Consider the following 24496-nt stretch of genomic DNA (forward strand, 5'->3'; position numbering starts at 1 on the left):
CAGGGAAACGAGAGGATATTTATAAACCTCCTAAGACCCCAAGTCATGTCATCAAAGACAGTGGCCCTCAAAGTATGATCTGTGGGCTGGCGGCCAATTTTCAAACTGCTACCCGACGGCTCGCCCCAGGACGTGATCAGCGCTCTGCCTCTGCACTGGGAGAGCTTGCGACCAGAACAGTCAGCTGACCTTGACGGCGTGTGCTGTCCTGCAGAAGACCTCCCATTCCCGTGCAAACTCGCCTCCTTGCAGACCGGCACTTTGAGCAGCAATGACAGAGGCCATTGTCGACAAACCTGGGATGCTGAGCCCAGAGAGGCTGATGAGACAGGTGGGCCTGACCTGAAGGGCTCTCATCTGAAATATGGAAGACAGGATAATGGGCATAAGTAAAAAAGAGACAACATCTGACTCCAAATAATGCAATGGTAACAAAATGATTAATGGGTGACTGTTCAGAGTCTTCACCACAGCTGCTGTGTTGCTGGCTGGGCTCTTGGAGGCCTCACCAGGGCAACGGGCAGGTGCCACGGCCGTACGGGGAAGGACCCAGAAGTACTTGTGGGGAAGAAGAGTGGAGACAAGGGGAGGCGGTCGAAGGGGAAGTCCTGTGGGCCAGATGTGGGCGTGGGAGGGGGGGCTGGTGTGGTTTGGAGAGTAGCTACCATCATGGGGGGGGGTGAAACTAAGTGGAGTTGGAACTGCCATGGAGGGTCCCTCACCAGCCTGGGCCCCTTGGCAGGTCCTAGCAATGTGCTCATGTTTTTGTAAATTCTGAAAAATTCAGCTATTTCACCGCAAATGGCTAAGACCACGGTCTCTTTCTGCTCCATTTCCACTTCTCCTGTCGGATGGCTACAGTTAGTTTAGGTGTAGTGGGCTGTTGTGAACGTGGCTCAGTGGCTTCTCTGGGTAGCCAAGGGTGTGGGGCCAGAGGTTTCAGGGATGTGAATGGGCCCCAGGGCACCTGGCAAGAGAAGTGTGTGAGAAGTTGGGGAGAAGCAAGGTTTGAAACCCACGAAGCCAGAAGGTAGCTGGTGGAAAATGCTCCCGGTTACCAGAGGTGTGAGATGTAAGTGGATTCAATTCTTATCAATGCCTAATCAGGACAGAAGATCCCTTCTGTTAGGAATATACTCCGTAATGCAGTGACCGCAACTATAAACACACCACACATTTTTTATTCTGCTGGGAATTACAGGAAATAGATTTGATCAGAATTCTCGTGTCCTATGCAAGAACCAGTAGCAATACTGCAAGAAGCCAAGTACATCCGTGTGCAAAGTCCTGTGTCTTCTACATCCTACGTCTACTGGAATGCAAATATGTGTATCTGATGCACCTTATCCTGATGCGGCCCGGCACGCGACACTGCCCCAGCAGTAGCAAAACCACCTCAGAAACAAGTGCTCTGTGACAGAGCCCCCACACGGTGTCATTAGTAAGTCAACATATTATAAGAACGATTTGATTACAACAACGTGATTCGCTACAGCACAGTGGCCGAGACACATTTGAATTTGGATGTCTTAATTTCAGATACATTTTCTATATTCTTTCTGAATTACTGATCACCTCTCCCAGCCAATGACTGGCAAGCCATGGTAGCTAAGGGCCCTGTCTTTTCTGGGTCGTCCCTAATCAATGACTGAGCCAGACAGCAGTACAAGGGTCTAGCCATTTCCCCCTGACCCAGGACCTCTCCATCAAGGAATCTGCTCTAGAGCTCCCTCCTGGGCTGGCTGAGACTCTGCCAGGCCTGCACTGCTGTCTGATGGTACCCTCTTTCCTTCACAGGTGTTATTCTTCAATAAACCTTTTGTACTCCGAACTCCTCAGCATCTGCTTCCCGGAGAACCCAACCTGTGGCACTATTACAGACCAAAATACAATCTCATTTTTCAGCTCTGTGACACGTATTAGTAAGAACTTAGGAAAGATTAACTTGGAATATGTATTAGTCAGATATTGACACAATAATGCCGGGTAACAAACAACCACAGATGCTCAGAAGTATACAATAAGCATTTATTTCTTGTGCATGCAAAGGAGAGTTAGCTGGGGCTGTTCTGCTTCAGGCTGCAGGCCTCTGGAGCAGCTCTGTTGCATGTGTTGCATTCTGGGACCTGGGCTGAAGTTATCAGAGGGAAGCTCTTATCCTGGCAGATTACTGGAGTGTAAGAGTGCAAGCCCACATGCCTATGCACAAGCGCATTTCAAGCCTCTGCTCATAACATGTTCACTAGCACTGACTAAAGCAAGTCGCATGGCCAAATATGACATGAAGGGGTAAAGAATGACTTGAGGCCCTGAGGCCACGGCAAAGGGATTGGGTGTATACTGCTATTACGGGGACTGATAATTCACCTATTGCCAGTAACTGTTCGTCAAGTTGGTGTAAGACTCGACATAACCATACTTAGGCAGCTCATACTTCCCAGTTACGCATCCGTTCTGGAATACTGTTAATGTTTATTTACAGGGCTTTCTCTGGGGTTAAGGCACATATAGATGTAGAGATAACTGGATAATTATAAGATTTCTGGGGACTCGTGAAGATAATTCAGATTAAAAGGTTTTCTGGATATGCAAAGGCAAAAATCTAATGCTCCTCTATTATAATGTCATATAAATACTGAATATGCTTCCTAGTTCAGTGGAATCTGATTAACACTTTAGGTGGAACATATACTGTGAATCTGTATTGCTGTTAAATACCTGTTTCAGGATATATACATTTAAACCACTTTATTGAGGTATGTTTGACATACAGAATGCTGTGCTTATTTAAGTTTTTGGGGGGAGGAGGGGCAGAGGCAGAGAGAGAAAGAGGATCCCAAGCAGGTTCCCACCGTGGAACCCCACATGGGGCTCAATCCCACAATCATGAGATCATGACCTGAGCCGAAATCAATAGTCAGACGCTTAACTGAGCCACCCAGGCAGAAATTGTTCTAAAAAACATATGATGAAAAATAGCAGTCCCTGCCCCACCACCCCATTTCCTCTACCCTGCTACACACCGGAAACCACTCACTCTTCCAGCAGTTTCCAAGTCATAGGCCTACACAGCTATTTTTTAAATGACCAATAGATACTACTGACTCCTGTTACGGCAGATGAAGATTTAGCTCTTTCACCACCAACAACCCCGGAGTCTGCTTCCCCATCCTCTCATAGCTTATGATAAACTTTGGCTAAATCAATAATCAGTGTTTACATTACCAAGCACATGTAACAATTGCTCAATGATGAGCCAGGAAGTTTGCCATTACATGCCCCCCACTCTTTCTAGTAACTTCCAGTTATTCTGTTATTCTTGGTATTCTGCTTTGTGTTTATGTTTGCATTGTTTTTGTTTCATAAAAAATTTCCCTAAAGTCTCCAACAGATCCTTCAATTACCTATCAATGTAATATTTTCAGAACACTTAAATGCAGCGGCTTGCCTACTAATTTCCTGGAACCCTCCTTCCCACAGCCTTGCATCCTTCCGCTCCAACTTAGGCCTGTTGCACATCCTGGTGATTCCTTTCACTGCTTTCCTCAATTAGAATCCTTATTTCCTAGATCCCATGTCTTCCTCTTTCTTGGTTTAGCTCTGGTTTTGCAGAAGCACCTTCTCTGGGGTACATGGCAGATGTTGGCAAGGATGCTGTAGATGTGTCCACTCGTGCAGCTGTTCTGGAGAGCCATCTGGCAGTTCAATCAAATGAAGAATACACATAAACGCTCTGACCTAGCAGTCTTGCTCCAGAGCACATATCAAAGGCAAATGCTACATGAGTCCATAAGAGGACACGTATGGGGATGGTCCCCGTAATGCTGTTTATGTGTTTGTGTGTATAGACTTCTGATTTCTGTAGGTAACTGTTTACCTTATCACTTCACTGAGTTCTCCTAATAGCAGTTTTTTAGTTGATTCTCTTGGGTTTTCTAAGTACTTGATCATACCATCAATAAATAGCAGAAGTTCTACTTCCTCTTCTCTACTTTTTATAGACCTAATTTATTCCTCTTGTCTGATTGCTTTGGTTAATACCTTCAGTACAATGTTAATTGGTGGTAGAGACAGAAATTCTTGTCCTGACTTTAGAAGGGCTATGGGCCATTACATTTCATTTAATTTTTATTACACATTGGATTTCTTTTTTACTTTTTTTTTAAATGTAATTTCTATACCCAACATGGGGCTTGAACTCATCACACCAAGACCAAGAGTCGCACGCTCTACTGACTGAGCCAGCCAGGTGCCCCTCATTATTACTGTATTTTTAACTTTCTTTTTAAATTGTGGAATGACTCATACACACATATAAACATACAAAAATGTGTGTGTAAAATACATATGTATTATCAAGAAGACTAAGAATAAAACCAATACCGGTGTCCTATTCACTCAGGTTAAGAAACAACATTATTAGGTCTTGGAAGTTCCCTGGGAGCCTCCCCCTGAGGTAGCTGCCATCTTGTCTTTTGGGTTATCATTTTGTAGTAGATGGGGGTGGGGTGGGGATAATGGGCTATAACAAAGATATTCAAGGATACTGCATTAGAAGGGCGCCTGGGTAGCTCAGTCAGTTAAGCAGCTGACTCGATTTTGGCTCAGGTCATGATCTCAGGGTCCTGGGATCGTGTTGGGTTGGGTTCCGTGCTCAGAAAGGAGTCTGCTTGAGGATTCTCTCCCTCTCCCTCTGCCCCACCCCCCAGCTCACTCTCTGTCAAATAAATAAATCTTAAAAAAAAAAAAAAGATACTGCATTAGAAAATGAAGAAGTGTTTCTTTTTCACATCTAGACCCATGTGAACAGTCCAGGCCTGTGAGCGGCTCCTGCTCTAAATGGTCATTCAGGGAAACAGATTCCTCATATCTTTGTTTTCTGTCGCTAGGATGTTTTACTGTCTGTGTGGCTGAAGCTGTGTCATCGGCACTTCTGGGTGCCAGCCAGCTATAAAAGGGAAAGAAATAATGGGAAAGGCACCCTAAAGTCTTAGACCCAGACCCCGAAGCAGCACATCACTTCTACTTAGGCTCCAATAGCAAGACTTTTGTCACACGGCCATCCACATGCTGCTCAATTACAACTCTGTTACCAGGGGAGATGGGCAGAATGGGTTTTGGGAGACAAAATCCATCACTCATTCCCTTGACTTCCTTTGTGGTTTTACCACCTTCATGTGTACCCCAACGGTATCTTTCAGTAAATAGAACAAAAACTAAACGGCACGCATGTATCTACCTATGTAAGGAAAAGGCAACAGTACCACTATCGGACTGAAGGCTTCCAGGAAAATAGAACTAAATAGAGGTCCTCCATCACAGGCTGGCTTCCGCTTCCCTAACTGCTTACAGGACCCCTTCCGGGTAAGAGCAGGGGACAACTATGCAGGAGGGCTCACACAGCAAGCCCAAGAGTGCTCTCCTTAGAAAGGTCTACTTGCTTCCAAGGTTGGACCTTGGCTGGTATCTGGGGACTTGGATTTCAGGGGGGTTCCCACCATTCCCTTAATGATAAGAGTGACCCTTTGTGTGTAAACTGCAGCAAACATTATAGTTTATGCTGAACATTTGCTTTCCTTCTGGGACTGGGTCAGTCTGGTATGTGCCTATATGGCTGGCCTCCAATGAAAACCCTGGGTGCTACATCTGTAATGGATTAGCACAAATTCGGTGCTGGAGGAATTAAGCATGCCCTGTGTGACTGCACTTGGAGGACTCCTGGGTCACACCTGATTTCCCCTAGACTTTGCCCATAGCCTTTCTCCTTTGTTGACTGTGTGTCCATTCACTATAATCAAGCAAAACCTTGAGTACGACTACGTGCTGAATTCTGAACCTGGGGGTGGTCTGGGAGAACCTTCACAGTAAGGTTATGAAACGTGGGAAACACAGGGGTCACCACAGATGGAGCATTTGGCTGGACTAAAGTGTGGGTCAGGTTCAGTGTGTCTCTCAGAACAGTGCCAAGATGAGTGGGATTTGCTGTACTTTCTGCTGCTTAGTTCATCCTGCCCTACCTCCTGCTCTCAGGAGGGGGTCAGAGCAGAGTATTTCTATGGTATAAAATGAAGGTTCTCAGTTAATGCTGGTAGCAGGGAATTCATTAGTACAAGGTCTAGGCAAACCAAGTAAAGATGAGATTCTGGGCCAGGACAACCAAGGCACTCTGACCCTAGAAAAAATGGTATGGCAATGGCAGTGGGCATTGGCACCTGCTGCAGTCTGAACTGGGTGCCCTTTACATCTGATGCACAGCTATTATCACCATCTTCCTGGTGGTTCCCTATACCTTTCCCTCTTATTCCTATACTGCTTGCCTCTCTTGATTTGGTGGAGCAAATCCTCTCATGGCTTCCTGAGAGAGGGTCCACGGACGATAAATTGAGACCTTACATGTCCAAAAATGTCTTTATTCTAACCCCATACTTGATTGATAGGTTTAGTTACAGGCTGGAAGAAACTTTTCCTCAGAATTTTGGAAGTATTTCTCCACTGTTCTCTTTCGTTCAGTGAATTTTTATTTTTATTGTTCCAGATTGAGTTCTGGCTTTCGGTGTAGTTGCTGAGAAGTCTAAAGGCAATCTGATTTCTAATCCTTTGTACGTGACATTTTCTCCGCCAGCTTGCGGGATATTCTCTTTATTCCAAGCGTTCAAAAAGTTCACAGTGTTGTGCCTTGTATGGATTTATTTTCATCCATTCTGCTGGGTACTTCGTGGGCTCCTTTGTTCTGTAGACTCATGTCCTTCAGTTCTGGACATTTTTCTTGAACATTCTGTAGAGGATTTCCTCGTCCAGTGTTTGGATGCTGGACTTCTCTCTCAGGGTGGCACTCTTTCTTATCTCCAGTTCTCCTAAGATTCATCTTGTTGCTCTTCCTGGGAGATTTGCTCAATTTTCTTTTCCAACCCTTCTAGTGTTTTTATTTCTGCTACCCACATTTTTAATATCCAAGAGATTTTTTTCTTATAAAAATGTCATCCTGTTTGTTTCATAGACGCAATATGAACTTACCTGAGAATATCAGCATGTTTTAAAATTTTCATCTCCCTGCATAGCCTGTTTTCTCCAACATTGTTTTTCCCCCCTGTTCATTTGTTTTCATCTCTAAAACTCATGTTTAGAGGCTTTTCTCAGATGTATGGATAATCCCTGGTTGCCTGCTTATGATCAAGAGCCAGGGACGGGGGCGCCTGGGTGGCTCAGTCGGTTAACAGCATCTGCCTTCAGCTCAGGTCATGATCCTGGGGTCCTGGGATGGAGCCCCACGTCGGGCTCCCTGCTCAGCAGGGGAGTCTGCTTCTCCCTCTCCCTCTGCCCCTGCTCGTGTGTGCTCTCTCTCGCTCTCTCAAATAAATAAAATCTTGGGAAAAAAAAAAGAAAAAAAGAGCCAGGGACTAAAAAAAACACTTTGGAAGATCTGAGCACATGGTTTTAAGATTTTTAGACTTTGGGGTTCACTTCAGAGCAATCTGTATGGGACATTTGTTAGGGGAACTCTAATGCCTCTATCTTGGGAATTGGCAGACTCTCCAGAAAAGAATCTTTAAAATTTCTGCATGGAGAGTAAAGATTTGGTTGTGTCAGCTTAGTGGGAAGAAAAGGATGAGGATCGGGGCGCCTGGGTGGCTCTGTCGTTAGGCGTCTGCCTTCGGCTCAGGTCATGATCCCAGGGTCCTGGGATTGCGCCCCACACTGGGCTCCCTGTTTGGCGGGGAGCCTGCTTCTCCCTCTCCCACTCCCCCTGCTTGTGTTCCCTCTCTCGCTGTGTCTCTGTCAAATAAATAAATAAAATCTTTAAAAAAAAAATAAATAAAATCTTAAAAAAAAAAAAAAGATGAGGATCCCAGCATTCAATAATCACATGCTCTCTTAATCCCTATCTTCAAAATACTACTTGTGACCTTAATTTGGCTTAGTATCCCCTATACAGAAAGTCTTTTGTTTTGTCTTTTCCACTTAGATTTCTGCTAGGGAGGAATCTAGATTGGTGAGGATATATGTAGGATAAACCCCAAGAAGTGGGATTGCTGGATCGAAGAGTGCATACATTTTTAATTTAATTTAATTTAATTTAATTTAATTTAATTTGAGTTCCATGCCCAGTGTGGAGCCCAACTTGGGGCTTGAACTCATGACCCTGAGATCAAGATGTGAGCTGAAGTCAAGAGTCAGACGCTTAACCAACTGAACCACCCAGGTGGTTACATTTTCAATTTGTATTGGTTATTGCATACATTTTCAATTTGTATTGGTTATTGCCCATTTATGCTCTATTGAGCTTGTATCATACATACCACCACCAGCAATATATGTTTCTTCATACCTTGTAAATAGTCATCAAACTTTTTGACTTTGAAAAAAGGTGGAAAATATTTTACCTATGTTATTTTAATTTACATTTTTTTTAAAGATTTTATTTATTTGTCAGAGAGAGAGAGAGCACAAGCCGGGGGAGCGGCAGGCAGAGGGAGAAGCAGGCTCCCTGCTGAGCAAGGAGCCTGATGCGGGGCTTGATCCCCGGACCCCGAGATCATGACCTGAGCCAAAGGCAGATGCTTAACCAACTAAGCCACCCAGGCGTCCCAAATTTACATTTTCCTTAAGTTTGAGATTGAGTATCTTTTCATGGTTGAGACATGTTTCCATTTTATTTTCTCTTAAGTGTTTGCTCACATAACCTTTGCCCATTGCATTGTTAACTGATTTATAGGAGCGCGTCACTTTTTCCAGTTTCTGGTTTGTTGAATTTGCTTATGGTGGTTTATTAGAAAGGAACACTGTTGTTTTTTTCACAAAGCACTTTCATTTTCTATGCAAAGGCGATTCAGAGAATTTACATAAAGGTGTGAGATGGTCAGCTAAGCAGGGAGCCCAGTGTGGTTTGGACAATGCTGCCACGGGAGCAGGGCCAGGGCCCCCATCCCACAGGCTGCCTGCGGGGCCTTCTGCTTTTCCTGATAGGACATGGTCAAAGGGACAGCAGAGAGAGCAAAGCAGACAACCCTAGCCTCCACTGTGCCTGCCCTTCCCTAATTACCCAGTGAGTGAGGTTTTTGGGCCTTGCTCCATCATGTCTGAGTTTGGGGGTGTTAGAAACAGGGAGAAGTAGAATAAAATTGCCTTCTGGAAACATACATTTCCTTGTTTCTTTTCTTTTCTTTTTTTTTAAGATTTTATTTATTTATTTGACAGAGAGAGATAGCAAGGGAGGGAACACAAGCAGGGGGAGTGGCAGAGGGAGAAGCAGGCTTCCCGCTGAGCAGGGAGCCTGATGTGGGGCTCGATCCCAGGACCCTGGGATCATGACCTGAGCTGAAGGCAGACGCTTAACGACTGAGCCACCCGGTGTCCCTATTTTCTGTTATTTTTTTTAAAAGATTTATTTATTTTGAGAGAGAGAAAGAGAAAGCAGGAGGTGCAGAGGGAGAGGAAGAGAGAATCTTAAGCAGGCTCCACACTCAGCATGGAGCCCCATGCTGGGCTAGATCTCAGGACCCTGAGATCATGACCTGAGCCAAAATCAAGAGTCGGATGCTTAACCGACTGAGCCACCAGGTGCCCCTTGTTATTGTTTTGTCTTAAGAGGGAAAGGTCCCTGCAAGGCCCTTTGTGGGGGGACCAAAATGCCATCACAGTAGTAAAGACTAGAGCATCTACAAGTATTGAGAGGGGAAAATATTCTTCAGTGTGGTCAAATTTCTTCTATGGTTTCTGCATCTTTTGTCTTGTTGAGAAAGACCCACATTCCGAGATTATTAAAAATTCCTCTTGGGCATCTGCCTTTGGCTTGGGTCATGATCCCAGGGTCCTGGGATCAAGTCCCCACATCGGGCTCTCTCTGCTCAGTGGGGAGTCTGCTTCTCCCTCTGCTACCCCCCCTGCTTGTGCTCTCTCACTCTGATAAATAAATAAAATCTTAAAAAAAAAAAAAGCCAAAAGCACTTGACAAGGATGATAGGACACAAACACCATTAAAAAAAAAAAAAAGGTCGGGATGCCTGGGTGGCTCAGTCAGTTAAGTTTCTACCTTCAGCTCAGGTCATGATCCCAGGGTCCTGGGATCGAGTCCCACATTGAGCTCCTTGCTCGGCAGGGAGTCTGCTTCTCCCTCTGCCTGCTGCTCCCCCTGCTTGTGCTTGCACTCTCTCTGACAAATAAATAAATAAAATCTTTAAAAAAAAAAAAATAAAAAAAAATAAAAAAAAAAAGGTCTCCCCTTACCGCCCATATTATTTTTCTTTTTTGTATTTTAATTTTTTCTTCATTTGGATTTTGCCCCCAGATGGCTACCCAGTTGTCCTAACCTTATTTATTGAACATTCATCTTTTACTTAGACATTTTAAATAACGTTTTAAAAATTACACACAAAATACCCAAAAATGTATTTGGGTTTATTTCTGGAATTCTTGTTCTTTTGACCTGCCTATTCGTGTGCCTATGCTCCACTATTACAATTATTATAGTTTGTCTTATCTTTTAATATTTGATAGAGCTGATTCCCCATTTATTCTTTTTAGAATTTCCAGGGCTCTTTTTGTTTTTACTTTTTCCACTTGAACTTTGAAATCATCTTGTCCAGTTTCTAAACATGGTTTGGAATTTAATGGAATCACATTAAATTTATGGGTTAAAATACATTTATGATGTTGAGTTTTTCTATTCAAGAACATGGTGTGCCTTGCCACTTGTTCAGTTGTCCTTCTGAGTCCTTGTGTAGCATTGTGAAGTTTTTACCCTAAAGATCTTACTGTTCTGGGGTGTGTGGCTGGCTCAGTCAGTAGACGATGTGACTCTCAATCTCAGGGTTATGAGTTTGAGCCCCAAGACGGGTGGGTGTAGAGATTACTTAAAAAAAAATTTTTTTTTTTTTAAAGAGGGGCACCTTAGATACATTCTAAGACCCCCAGTGGATGTTTGAAACCGTGGAGAGTACTGAACCCTGTATGTATGTTTTTTCCTGTACATATGTATGTGTGATAAGGCTTAATTATTACCACTCAGGCACAGTAAGAGATTAAAAACAATAACAAGACAGAGCAATTATAATGAAATACTGTAAGAAAGTATATGTGAGTGTGTTCTCTCTCTCAAAAGATCTTCTTGTATCGTACTCAACCGAACTTCCTCTTTTTGGGTGAGATGTGAGATGATAAAATTCCCATGTGATGAGATGAAGTGAGGTGAATTAAGGCAGGCATCGTGATGTAGCACGAGGCTAGTACTGACCTGACAACAGTCAGAAGGAGGATCATCTGCTTCTGGACCACAGTTAACCACACGTAACTGAAACAGTGGAAAGCAGAACCATGGATAAGAGGTACTACTGTATGTATATGTTTTAACTTTTCAGAAATGAAATCATATTATACTTACTCATCTGCAACTTGTTTTTTTACTGAATATATTTTGGACAGCTTTCCATGTCAGTCCAAATGGGCTTATGCATTTATTTTTTTAACAACTGCAATGTATGGAATTTCCATAATTTATCTAACTCTTTATTGATGGATATTTAGGTAATTTCCAATTTTTCACGATTATGAACAATGCTTCAGTGAAAATCCTTGTATACATAAACTTTATATATTTGTGAGGATAAATTGCTAAGAATTGGAGTTGTTGACTCAAATCATGTTAACTACAATAAATATTTTGACAGTCATTCACAAATTGCCCTCCAAATAGTAGCAATTTTCATTCCTACCAATGCCTCTTTTTTTAAAAACTTTTTATTATGTTATGTTAATCACCATAATTACATCATTAGTTTTTGATGTAGTGTTCCATGATTGTTTGCATATAACCCCCAGTGCTCCATGCAGTACGTGCCCTCTTTAATACCCATCACCAGGCTAACCCATCCCCCCACCCCCCTCCCCTCTAGAACCCTCAGATTGTTTCTCAGAGTACACAGTCTCTCATGGTTCGTCTCCCCCTCCGATTTCCCCCCCTTCATCTTTCCCTTCCTACTATCTTCTTTTTTTAAAATATATAATGTATTATTTGTTTCAGAGGTACAGGTCTGTGATTCAACAGTCTTACACAATTCACAGAGCTCACCATAGCACACACCCTCCCCAGTGTCTATCACCCAGCCACCCCATCCCTCCCACCCCCCACTCCAGCAACCCTCGGTTTGTTTCCTGAGATTAAGAATTCCTCATATCAGTGAGATCATATGATACATGTCTTTCTCTGATTGACTTATTTTGCTCAGCATAATACCCTCCACAATGCGTCTTAATACTTGTACAAACATGAAACTCTGTGGCAATACTATTATCAGAATTATATATTGGTAATTGATATTTTCCAATGTGAGTAAAAAATTGTTTTAGTTTGCATATCTTTCATTAGAACAGTTGAGCATCTTGGAATGGGGAAGTTCTTCTAGGCATGACAGGAAACTCAGAAGTCATAAACAGGGCATCTGGGTGGCTCAGTTGTATGCATCTACCTTCGGCTCAGGTCATGATCTTGGAGTCCCGGGACTGAGCCGTGCATTGGGCTCCCTGCTCAGTGGAGTCTGCTTCTCCCTCTGACCCTCACCCTGCTTGTGCTCTCTCTCTCTGTCTCTCTCTCTCAAATAAATAAAATCTTAAAAAAAAAAAGAAGTCATAAACAAAGTCTGATAAATGCAACTTTTGTAAATTGCTTGCTTATGTCCTTTGGCTATTTTTTCCTACTGGGTAATGTTTCCTTTCTAATGACTAAAAGAAGCATTTTTAAGTTTAGGGATTCTATGCACTTGCCATATGTGTCACAAATATTTTTTCCAAGTTTGTTGTCTTTTTGAATGGCGTTTTGTATGCAAGATACAGAATAAAAATATCTGGCTTATTTGTTTAGTGCTATGTTTAGAAAAGTCTTCCCTATTTCAAAATCACGAATATATTTATTCAAGTAGTTTTTTTAATTCTTATGGTTAATTTTTCTATTTAAATCTTTGATCCATCTGGAGTTTATTTTGGAATGAGAAGTAGGAACCCGTATTTGTTTTATTATAAATGGATAGTTGGTTGTTCCAATACCTTTTATTAAATTAATCCTGCCATCTTTACCATATGTCCATTTTTACTGTGGTCTAATTCTTTATTATAGTGCATTGATGTTTTAATTAAGGAGGCTTTATAATACATATTAATATTTGGGAGGCAAACATTACTTTTCTTTTTTTCAGAATTTCCCATGATTCTCAAATATTTTATTCTGCCAAATGAAATTTAGAATAATTTTGACAAGTTCTAAAGAAAATTCTGTTTAGATTTGGATTGCATTCAATTTATACATTAATTCAGAAAGACCTGGCATTTTCCCACAACCTCTACGGTCAACTCATCTTCGACAAAGGAGGAAGGAATATCCAACGGAAAAAAGAGTCTCTTCAACAAATGGTGTCGGGAAAACTGGACAGCAACATGCAGAAGAATGAAACTGGACCACTTTCTTACACCACACACAAAAATAAATTCAAAATGGGTTAAGACCTAAGTGTGAATCCATTAAAATCCTAGAGGAGAACACAGGCAGCAACCTCTGTGACCTTGGCCACAGCAACATCTTACTAGGTAAGGGAAACAAAAGCAAAAATGAACTATTGGGTCCTCATCAAGATAAAAAGCTTCTGCACAGCTACTCCGGGATCGTGACCTGAGCTTCTGCACAGTATTCCATCAACAAAATGAAAAGGCGGCCTAAAGAATGGGAGAAGATATTTGCAAATGACATATCTGATAAAGGGTTAGAATCCAAAATCTATAAAGAACTTATCAAACTCATCACCCAAAAACCAAATAATCCAGTCAAGAAACTGGTAGAAGACATTTTTCCAAAGAAGACATACAGATGGCTAATAGACACATGAAAGATGCTCAACGTCACTCATCATCAGAGAAATACAAATCAAACCCACAATGAAATACCATCTCACACCTGTCAGAATGGCTAAAATTAACAACACAAGAAACAACGGGTGTCGGCGAGTATCTGGAGAAAGGGGAACCCTCTTACACTGTTGGTGGGAATGCAAGCTGGTGCAGCCACTCTGGAAAATAGTATGGAGGTTCCTCAAAAAGTTAAAAATAGAACTACCCTATGATCCAGCAACTGCACTACTAGGTATTTACCCAAAGGATACAAAAATACTGATTTGAAGGGATACATGCACCCTGATGTTTATAGCAGCAATGTCCACAATAGCTAAAATATGGAAAGATGAATGGATAAAGAAGATGAGGTGTGTATACACACACACACACACAAGATTATAAAATGTGGTGTGTGTGTGTGTATATATATATACACAAGATTATTCAGTCATAATAAAGAATGAAATCTTGCCATTTGCAATAACATGGATGGAGCTAGAGTGTTACGCTAAGCAAAATAAGTCAGTCAGAGAAAGACAAATACCATATGATTCCACTCATATGTGGAATTTAAGAAACAAACCAGATGAACATAAAGGAAGAGAAAAAGAAAAAGAGGGAGGCAAACCATAAGAGACTTTTTTTTTTTTAAGATTTTATTTATTTGACAGAGAGACAGCGAGAGAGGGAACACAAGCAGGGGGAGTGGGAGAGGGAGAAGCAGGCTTCCCACGGAGCGGGGAGCCTGATGCAGGGCTTGATCCCAGGACCCTGTGATCATGACCTGAGCCGAAGGCAGACACTTAACGGCTGAGCCACCCAGGTGCCCCTCTTTTTTTTTTTTTTTTTAAGATTTTATTTATTTAATTGTCAGAGAGAGAGCGCAAGCAGGGGGAGCAGCAGGCAGAGGGAGAGGGAGAAGCAGGCTCCCCACCAAGCAGGGAGCCCGATGCAGGGCTCGATCCCAGGACCCTGGGACCATGACCTGAGCCGAAGGCAGAGGCTTAACTGACTGAGCCACCCAGGTGCCCCATAAGAGACTCTTTTTTTTTTTAAAGATTTTATTTATTTATTTGACAGAGAGAGACACAGCGAGAGAGGGAACACAAGCAGGGGGAGTGGGAGAGGGAGAAGCAGGCTTCCCGCTGAGCAGGGAGCCCGATGCGGGGCTCGATCCCAGGGCCCTGGGATCATGACCTGAGCCGAAGGCAGACGCTTAACGACTGAGCCACCCAGGCGCCCCCATAAGAGACTCTTAATGACAGAGAACAAACAGGGTTGCTGGGGTAGGTGGGCGGGGGATGGGCTAGATGGGGGATGGGTATTAAGGAGGGCACTTGTTGTGATGAGTACTGGGTGTTGTATGTAATTGATAAATCACTGAATTTTATTCCTGAAACCAGTATTACACTATATGTTAACTAACTAGAATTTATATAAAAACTTGAAAAAAAGACTGGCATTTTCACAGTGTTGTGTCTTCTTACCCCAAAACAAGGTATTTCATTTAATTATTTTAGTTTCTTTACAGAGTTTTATAGTATTCTTCAAGTAGTTTTTGAAAACTTTCTAAGTGTATTCAGAGACATTGTGCAGCTCAACCCCAGGAGGCACCACCCACACTGTGGTCAATGAGATTAAAGGCCCCCACTTCCCTGTGTGATAGGTACAAACAACTATGAGTTTATTCCTCTTTTTAATTTTGCTATTGTGAGTGATAGGAGTGATATTTCCTTTTGTTTTATTTAAATTACTATTTTCACATGAGAAAGTTTGAATACTGATTTTATGACCTGCTGCCCTATTACACTGTCTTAAGACTTTTTCAGTTGATCCCCTTAGGTTTCCCCACATATAGTCCTATACAAATTATGATAACTTCATTTTGAACTTTTTCGTACTGTACTACGTAGCACTTCTAGCACAATATTAAATAATGGAATCTTGAGTAGAATTCATGACACATCTTTTGACCTTAAGTCCAATGCTCTTTTTTGGGTACATATTCAATCCACAAAACAGTCCTGAGCACCAGTCACCTTTTATAATCTTTTCTTATCCCAACAGGCAGATCGAGAACTGCAATAAATATCCAGTTAATTCTTACACGAAATTCTCCCCAGCAAATTCAATATTCTATCTTACTAAAAATTGAAATGCGACCCTAAAGAAAGAGTATTCTCCAAGGATATGTTTTGGGGTTTTTTGGGGGGGGGGGAGGAAAGTGGACCGAGCTGGGGCTAAGGCAGTGACTGAAAAATGGGCATGCCAAATAGGTAATTACTTGAAAGTCAAATGCATAAAATAAACAAGGGGCTGAACCACCCTCTACCACACCCACCAAAAAAAGGCTAGAAGCAGAACTATTTGAAAACACAGTGATATGACCCTAAAGCAAAGCTTAACCTCAGGTTAAGGTAGGAGAAAAGCAAGCATGAACAAACATGTTTTCAAGTATGTGAACTGCAATTACATGTAGCTAGCAATCTAGTGAGAGGAGACAGCAATGTAATAAACGTCATAATAAAGTTAAGTATTAACATGAAGTAGTAAAAGTTAGAGAATGTTTCTTAAAGGAGGTGGGACATTCATTTGGCAGATATAGAGTACCTACTGATTGCCAGCCCCCAACCTAGAAGCAAAAGGATGAACAAGAAGAGAGGATCCCTGTCCTCAGAGAGCTTGTAGTCTACTGGTAGAGGTCGATGTAACTCAAGTAAATACATAAATATATGTGAAGATACTTTGTGTATGTTATTAGAAGTCGTGACAAGGCCCACAGAGGAAATATAGATGCTGAGAGGGTAATAAGGTGACATAACCTAGATGTGGGGTGTCAGGCAGAGCCTCTGTGAGAAAGCAGCCTTTCAGCTGGAATCTGAGGGAAGACTAGGCAGAGGTGATGTGGAAGGTAAGGTTTGAGGGATGAGGCAGCAGTCCAGCCCGTCCGATGAACACAGGTGAGAGGGAATCTAGCTTGTGCAAAGGCACAAAAGCCCAGGTGGGACAGGTCTGAGGAGCTCCAGGTGGTATAGCTCAGTAAGGGAGCACGCAGAAATAGAAACACCGGGAAGAGAAAGGAAAAAACCCCACAAAGGTATCAGCAAGAAGGAAAAGGAGAAAACCAGAAATTCAATTCAGTATGTGTTGAACATTTACTACGTGCTGCATGATCTACTAGGGGATTCTTTCAATTCCAAAGAGTAAAAAGACTGGCTCCTCCTCTCAGTAAACTTGGTCTAGCTGGGTTCCTAACAGAAACATTCTCCTTTTAAGATAATCTTTCAGAGAATACTCTCTACCCCATCCTAGGCTAGATCTTTTTAATATCATAAATTGTGTTTTTACTTTTTCAAACAGCAACTCTTAAAATGGAATTTGAAGTTAACAAAAACGCATGTTCCTTCCTGTCACAGGCTCCCAACTGCTACTTCACCGAAACCTGTGGCTAGAAATCACTCAGTTTTACTGGTCACTTCTCAACAGTCCCAAATGTCCACGAAAGCCCTCCAGGGAGTGCCTGAGAAGTGTGTCTGATCATGTATAAGCAGCAGCATGTTAATTTTTTCTTTACACGGAGCATACCAGCTCTTTTTGTTCAATCCCCTTTACTCTCTTTCCTGTTTAAGGTTCTCAGATAGAAGAAACCAGAAACTATAATTGAGATTATTAAGCTTGAATGCCCTTGCTCTAATCTCTGAAGAGATAAAATCCACAATGTTTATTGGGCTGCCTGGAAAGGCTGTTACTGAGCCTCTGACTGGAGGAGCTTAACAGTGAAAAACAAAGCTCTGCAAGTTCTAGCTACAAGAAGTAATGTCCTAATTTGGGTTCAGTTCTAAGAATACTCTAAGTAATAATTCAACTGGTTCTGTGCCCGTGAGCGACAGAATATCACAGCCTTGTGACAAATGAGTCCTTCGTTTTCTTTCTATATTTCTTCTTTCGTTACTGTGGTATGGAACCCACGTTTCTGTCTTATCCCTAGAGTCGAAGACAAAACAGGACACATGCAGCTGTATTTATATGAGGGGATGGGAGACAGCTGTGGATCTTTTAAGGCTGGGACTGGAGATGGGCCACAGGTAGAGGTGTTTTGTTTTTAATTAGAGAAAGAGAGCCATTCTGTTGACAACTGCCAGCACCACTGCCAAACATTCAGGCAGAACTGACCCCTCACCCCCGGTCCCTCTTTGCTGTTACTGCTCTTGCTCCACGGAAGGAGGCGGTGGTAGCTTGAGAGCCTGCTCAGGGGACAGGGTAAGACACTGCTGGAGTGTATCATCCTAGACGAGGTAAGAGGAACTTAATACAAGAACACGGTGGAGAAATTAGTTGTGAAATGAAGAGACACCTCTTCCTTTGATCCTAGAAGAAGAAGATTCAGATAGAGATACAGTTATAGGGGCGCCTGGGTGGCTGTCGATTAAGCCTCTGCCTTCAGCTCAGGTCATGATCCCAGGGTCCTGGGATTGAGCCCCGAGTCTGGCTCCCTACTCAGCGGGGGAGTCTGCTTCTCCCTCTCCCTCTGCCCACTGTTCGTGCTCTCTCTCGCTCACTCTCTCTTTCAAATAAATAAAATCTTTAAAAATGCAGGTATAACTTAGAAATAGAGGGAGGTTCATGCCCTATGGCAGAGACTCCAAACTTTGTAGAATCTCAGACCCATAACAGTTCTGTTTATTAGATGTCCAATCTAATAAGTACTTATTCCTAATAATTTAGTAGCTATTTGAAAAATAAATTGGACACTGTGCAGTTTGCTCTGGATTTCATTTAACAGCACATACAATTCACCCATTTAAAGTGTATAAATCAGTGGTTTTTAGTATACTCAGAATTGTGCAACTATCACCTCAATCAATATTAGAATATTTTCATCACCCCAAAAAGAAACCCCATACCCATTAAGTCACTCCTTCTCCCTCACCTTCCCTCCTCTAGGCAACCATTAACCCATTTTGTCTCAATAGATCTGCCTGCTCTTGACATTTCATATAAATGGAATCACGCGATGCACGTCTGCCTTCTCTCACTTGGCGTAGGTTTTCAAGGTTTATCCACGTTACAGCACACGTCGGTATTTTATTCCTCCTTACGGCTGAATAATAATCAATTGTGTGGATAGACCACATTTTGTTTATCCAGTCATCAGTTAATGGACATTTGGTTTGTTTCTATTTTTTGGCTATGATGACTAATGCTTCAGTGAATACTCATGTGCAAGTTTTTGTGTGGATGTGTTTTCATTTCTCTTGGGTATATGCCTGAAGAGTGGAATTGCTGGGTCATATGGTAACTTCAAACTTTTGAGGAATGTCAGATTAATTTCCAAGGTGCCTACACTGTTTTTACATTCCTACCAGAGTACAGGAGGGTTTGAATTTCTCCACATACTCACCACTTTTATGTGTCTTTTTGATCATAACCATCCTAGTGAGTGCAAAGTGGGATCTGACTGTGGTTTTTATTTGTAATTCTCTGATGACAGTGATGTTGAGCATCTTTTCCTGTGCTTATTGGCCATTTGCAGAACTTTGGGGACATGTCTATTCAGATCCTTCATCCATTTTAAAATTAGGTTATTTGCTTTTTGAATTGTAGGGGTTCTATGTATTCTACATACTTATCAGATATATACTTTATCAGATATGATTTGCAAGTATTTTCTCCCATTCTGTGGGTTGTTTTTTCTAGTTTTGAGTTAAACAAAAAATTTCGAATTAAAAAAAAATACGTTTGCTTCACTTGAATTGCAATTCTTCCCCTTTTAGTAATGTGTAGTTTAAAAATGAGTGATTATTTTACTCCAAGAGGTTTCTCTTTGGAGACCTGAATTTAAATTTTATTTCTGCTAATACCTAGCTCTAAGGTAGTAACTTGGACAAGTCATTTCATGACTCTCTTAGTTTTCATGCTTACAAGAAGGGAATAATGGCACCTACTTTATAAGGTTATGCATGAAAATGAGAGCCTATATAAGTACTGAGCATAATGCCCACATAGTAGGCTCCCACAAAATGTGCTGATTGACAGACTTTAAAAGATCTTTAAAAAGCACTTAAAGAAAAAAGAAGTTACATTTCTAGATATGTGTGAAATACTAAGCATTGTATTCACTTTATAATGGTTATTAAGGAAAGAATAAGATACTTTGTACAAGATCAATTTGTATCTAAAAACATGTCATAGGGACACCTGGGTGGCTCAGTAGGTTAAGCGGCTGCCTTTGGCTCAGGTCATGATCTCAGGGTCCTGGGATCAAGTCCCGTATCGGGCTCCTTGTTCAGCGGGGAGCCTGCTTCTCCCTCTGCCTGCTGTTCCCCCTGCTTGTGCTCTCTCTCTCTCTGACAAATAAATAAATAAATAAATAAATAAATACATGTCATAATTTAGTAATCCTGATTGTGTGTCAGTTTTACCATTCTGCAAATCTGAGACAGAAAGTAGGCGTGCTATATTAAGGACGCTATGTTATGTGATGCTTTCCAAATTTGTTTTCAAGTCCCATAATGGTCTTATAAGGAAGTACCAAGTCAATTATGTAATAATAGAATACGCTCAACCAACAAGAAAAATTGGAGAGATTGGTCAGTAAAGGTTTTTAAATGTGGTTCCTAAAGACACCTGTGTATGCCTATTTTTTTTTAAGATTTTATTTATTTGTCAAAGAGAGAGAGAGAAAGAAAGAGAGCGCATAAGCAGGGGAAGTGGCAGGCAGAGGGAGAAGCAGGCTCCCTGCTGAGCAAGGAGCCCATTGCAGGACTTGCTCCTAGGACCCTGGGATCAAGACCTGAGCCGAAGGCAGACACTTAACCGACTAAGCTACCCAGGTGTCCCTGTGTATACCTATTTCTTTCTATTTTTTAATTTTATTTATTTTTTAAGGTGGGGGAAGGGCAGGAGAGAAAGAGAGAGAATCTTAAGCAGGCTCCAAGCCCACTGCAGAACCAGACAGGGCTCAACTTCACAACCCTGAGATCATGACCTGAGCCAAAATCAAGAGTCAGACACTTAACCGACTGAGCCACTCAGGGGCCCCACCTGTTTCTTTTAATAAAGTCACTGTGGGGGCATGCCTGCGTGCACATGTGCATCTTCTCTCTCTCTCAAATAAATAAACCAATCTTTTTTTTCCTAAAGATTTTATTTATTTGAGAAAGAGAGAGAGGGAACACAAACAGGGAGTGGGGGGCACAGGGAGAAGGAGACTCCCCTGCTCAGCAGGGAGCCTGACTCAGGGCTGGATCCCAGAACTCCGAGATCATGACCTAAGCTGAAGTCAGACGCTCAACAGACTGAGCCACCCAGGTGCCCCGGTCTTGCTATTTTTTCAACATGCTAGGTACACTCCTGCTTTGGGAGTTCTGCATGGCTTTCCTCAGATCTTCCCATGGCCCGCTCCCTCACCTTTTTCAAGTCTTTGCTGAAATGTCACTCTCTCGATGAGCCTTATCTTGACCACCTTATCATAAACTGCAAACTACCCATAGCACTCCCAATCCCCCTTACTCACTCTACTACTTTTTCCTAGCACAATCACTAGACAATTTACTAACTTGTGTTTATTGTTTATCTGGTCCTCTTCTTGCAAGAATATAAACTCTGAGTGAGGAATTTTTGTTTACTGATGCATCCCAAAGGCTAGGACAGAGTGGCAAATGTGGGCATCAAATAAATATTTGAGGATACAAACAAATTTAACAAGGTCCCTCGTATCCTAGAATGTGCTCACAATCTGGTTGAAAGTCAGCATATATACACTAAAAGATCAATATAAGATAATTAGCATGTGCTGACAAATACCAAAAGAAGATACTGTTTTAGGATATTACACATGACAAATGAAAGCTCAGAGAAGTGCCACAGAAGCTTAGAGAGCTAATTTAAAAAAAATTTTTGTGCGTGTGGGGATGCCTGGATGGCTCAGCTGGTTGGGTGTATGACTCTTGAAAATCTGATGAAAGCTACACACTCCAGTGATACAATGAACATGTACACAGAAGTTTAATACTACTAGGAGTTCAAACACTCCCTGGAGCCAGCCATGAATGCTGAATAGAGAATCCTTGGTTTCAAGTATGGTTTTTAGGCTTGGAAAGGCTTGATGAAGATGAGACTTAGCTAGTTCTTAAAGAACAGAGTATGAAGAGGAAAGGAAACGAAGGGCTTTCTAAGGAGATAAGGGTGCCGGCAGAACAGTTTGACTGTAATGGGGGATTTACGTAGTAGGTAAGAATAGGCTGTGAATTGCTTGGTGTAACTTAAACAGTATGGTTATTGCAAGTCTTTGGATAAGAGAATGTAATGTCTAAGGCATTGTTGTTGTTTTTAAGATTTTATTTATTTATTTGACAGAGTGACAGAGAGAAAGAGAGAGAGCCAGCGAGAGCACAAGCAGGGGGAGCAGCTGGCCGAGGGAGAGGGGGAAGCAGGCTCCCCAAGACAGGGCTGGATCCCAGGACCCTGGGATCATGACCTGAGCTGAAGGAAGATGCTTAACCGACTGAGCCACCCAGGCGCCCCTCTAAGGCATTGTTTTAAGAAAATAAAATTTGGTAGTTGTTTACAGGAGGAAAGTTGAGAGAAAAACTAAAATCAAGGAAATCATCCACGAAGCCGCCATTATATAATGATTCAAGTCCGAAAAAATGGAAAAGAAACGGGAACTAAGCAGGTTTGGAGATGGATGGCTGTGGGACGGCAGTCCACTCAGAAATGCCTGGCGTGACAGTGACAATTAGAAATGAACTGCATTTAGGTCAGTCCCTGTTATATAAATTTGGGGTATTTATTGAATCCTTGAGTGTGTGTGTGGGGGGAACTACGAGAGAAAAACATACTAAGAATAGAGATTATTCAAAGGCTCTGAATGGGATAAAGGGGACAGCCTATTATTATTGTGATAATAAAATATGTTGAATTTATATAGAATAAAACCTTAATAGAAAGCCTGAGGCATACAGGTATTATTGTTAATTGAGGTTAATTGTGGTTAATTGAAGGCTAATAAAATTTTTTGTCTTCATTTTTGCTTGCTGAGCTTTTTTTTTTCCTTTTCTCCAGAAAGTATTATGCTTTATTCCCCCTTGATAACCAGGGAACACAGCTGGATTATTTTTAGAGGATTCAGGATGTCACTAATCCCTCAAGGTGATCATTATAAATACATATTTTCATTGTAAAATAACACAGAGAAAATTGGGATACCTGTGGCGACCACAGTACACATCCTGGCATTTTAAAGACTTTGATATCTATTTGATTTTTAGAGAAAGGAGATAACATCAAAACAATTACAACCAAAAATTTCAGCTATTTAGGTGTCTAATAAGTAGGATCTTGCTGTTTTTTGTTTTTGTTTTTTTTGCCACCGTGAACAAAGTATACAAGTTGTTGGTGTCAGATGCATTATTACATCATGGGCAGTACCTACGTGCTTTGTAATAATAAGATGTTCGTGACTCAGCCTCCTCTACTGTAGAACTTAACTCCATCTACTAATTTTGCGACCTCCAGCTGTGATTTGAATTTAAGGAAATCGTTAATTCTTGGTGTAACAAATGTTGGCTCCCCCCCTCCCCCCGGAATTCTCCAGAAAGTTTCTGTCGCTTTAGAAACGTTCTTATTCTAGTCAAAAACCCAGGTATAAAATAGTGCCCGTCCTTCCGTATCTAGATCTAGCAGTGTGCGCACACAGCTCTGCCTAGTAATCTCGCAGACCCTACTCAGCCTTTTTCTTTTTAATCAATGGCCTCTACTCGTCAAGCTATTGAGCAAGACCAGTGACTCCTGCTTCGATTGGGTCTCTGGTACCGAAAGCCGCTGCCTGACCCGACGCTTCTTTGCTCTAAACACTTGAAGACAAACTTAAGAAACAGAAGTGCCAACACAACCTGCTTTGCTCCACATTGGCCAATGCTCTCCACCGACAGGCATCCAGAGAGCCGACTTCCAAAGACACGCGCTGTGTCCACACCTGCAGCGTGCTCTCCCCCGGCCCCGCCCGAAGAAACGCCGCGAAGCGGGAAACTGAGGCCCCTCGGTACCTTCTCGGAAACCGGCTCCGGGAGGCGCTGAGGGGCTCCCCGACGGTCGTGCAGGTGGCCCAGGGCAGGCCTGCGGGAGGGGCTCCCCCCCAGCCTCGGGGCGCCCCCGCATCCTCCCGAAGGCAGAACGCCGGAGCTCCGGTGCTCGGCTCTCGGCACCCCACGTGCAGACCCTGCATGGGGGGGCGGCCCTCTCCCTCCGCTCCTCGGGGTCCCGGGGCCCCTCAGGGCGGGGCCGAGAGAGTTGAGGAGGCCGCTCGAGTGCACCTCTGCGCTCCCGACCACAGACCTGCCGTGGCTTCGGCTTACCGGCTCGGCCCCGGGGGTGGCGGGGAGGCGGAGGCGGCACAGCTAGTCCGACCCCCGGCCGGTGCCTTCCTCACCTGTACGGCCACGGGGCGGCCCCGAAGCCGCGCCAGGGGGAGGAGCATGCGGACGCCCAGCCGCGCGGAGAGCGCCAGGTGAGCACGCCTGCGCAGTCGGGCCGTAAACAAGCCCGCCCCTGCCCCTCGGCCGGCCTCCGCGGGGACGACTCGCGAGTGGGAGGGGCCAGGAGGAAGAGGCGGGGGAGGGGG

The 24496-nt window shown here is 42.8% G+C and overlaps 1 long non-coding RNA gene across 2 annotated transcripts; it reads right to left on the reverse strand.

The window, feature by feature from the left end:
• On the reverse strand, positions 1 to 24423 carry LOC118531941 (uncharacterized). 2 transcript variants are annotated; one of them, XR_013440843.1, is made up of 3 exons: positions 24305 to 24423; positions 11231 to 11287; positions 1 to 357 (listed from the first exon to the last, which is right to left on the reverse strand). It is a non-coding gene; the product is annotated as an uncharacterized LOC118531941 (long non-coding RNA). The 2 variants fall into 2 exon arrangements; XR_013440844.1 differs by having other exon boundaries at positions 24231 to 24423.
• Between the last annotated feature and the right edge of the window lie 73 nt (positions 24424 to 24496).

The sequence above is a fragment of the Halichoerus grypus genome, chromosome 8, assembly GCF_964656455.1.
Source record: "Halichoerus grypus chromosome 8, mHalGry1.hap1.1, whole genome shotgun sequence".
Lineage (NCBI taxonomy): Eukaryota > Metazoa > Chordata > Mammalia > Carnivora > Phocidae > Halichoerus > Halichoerus grypus.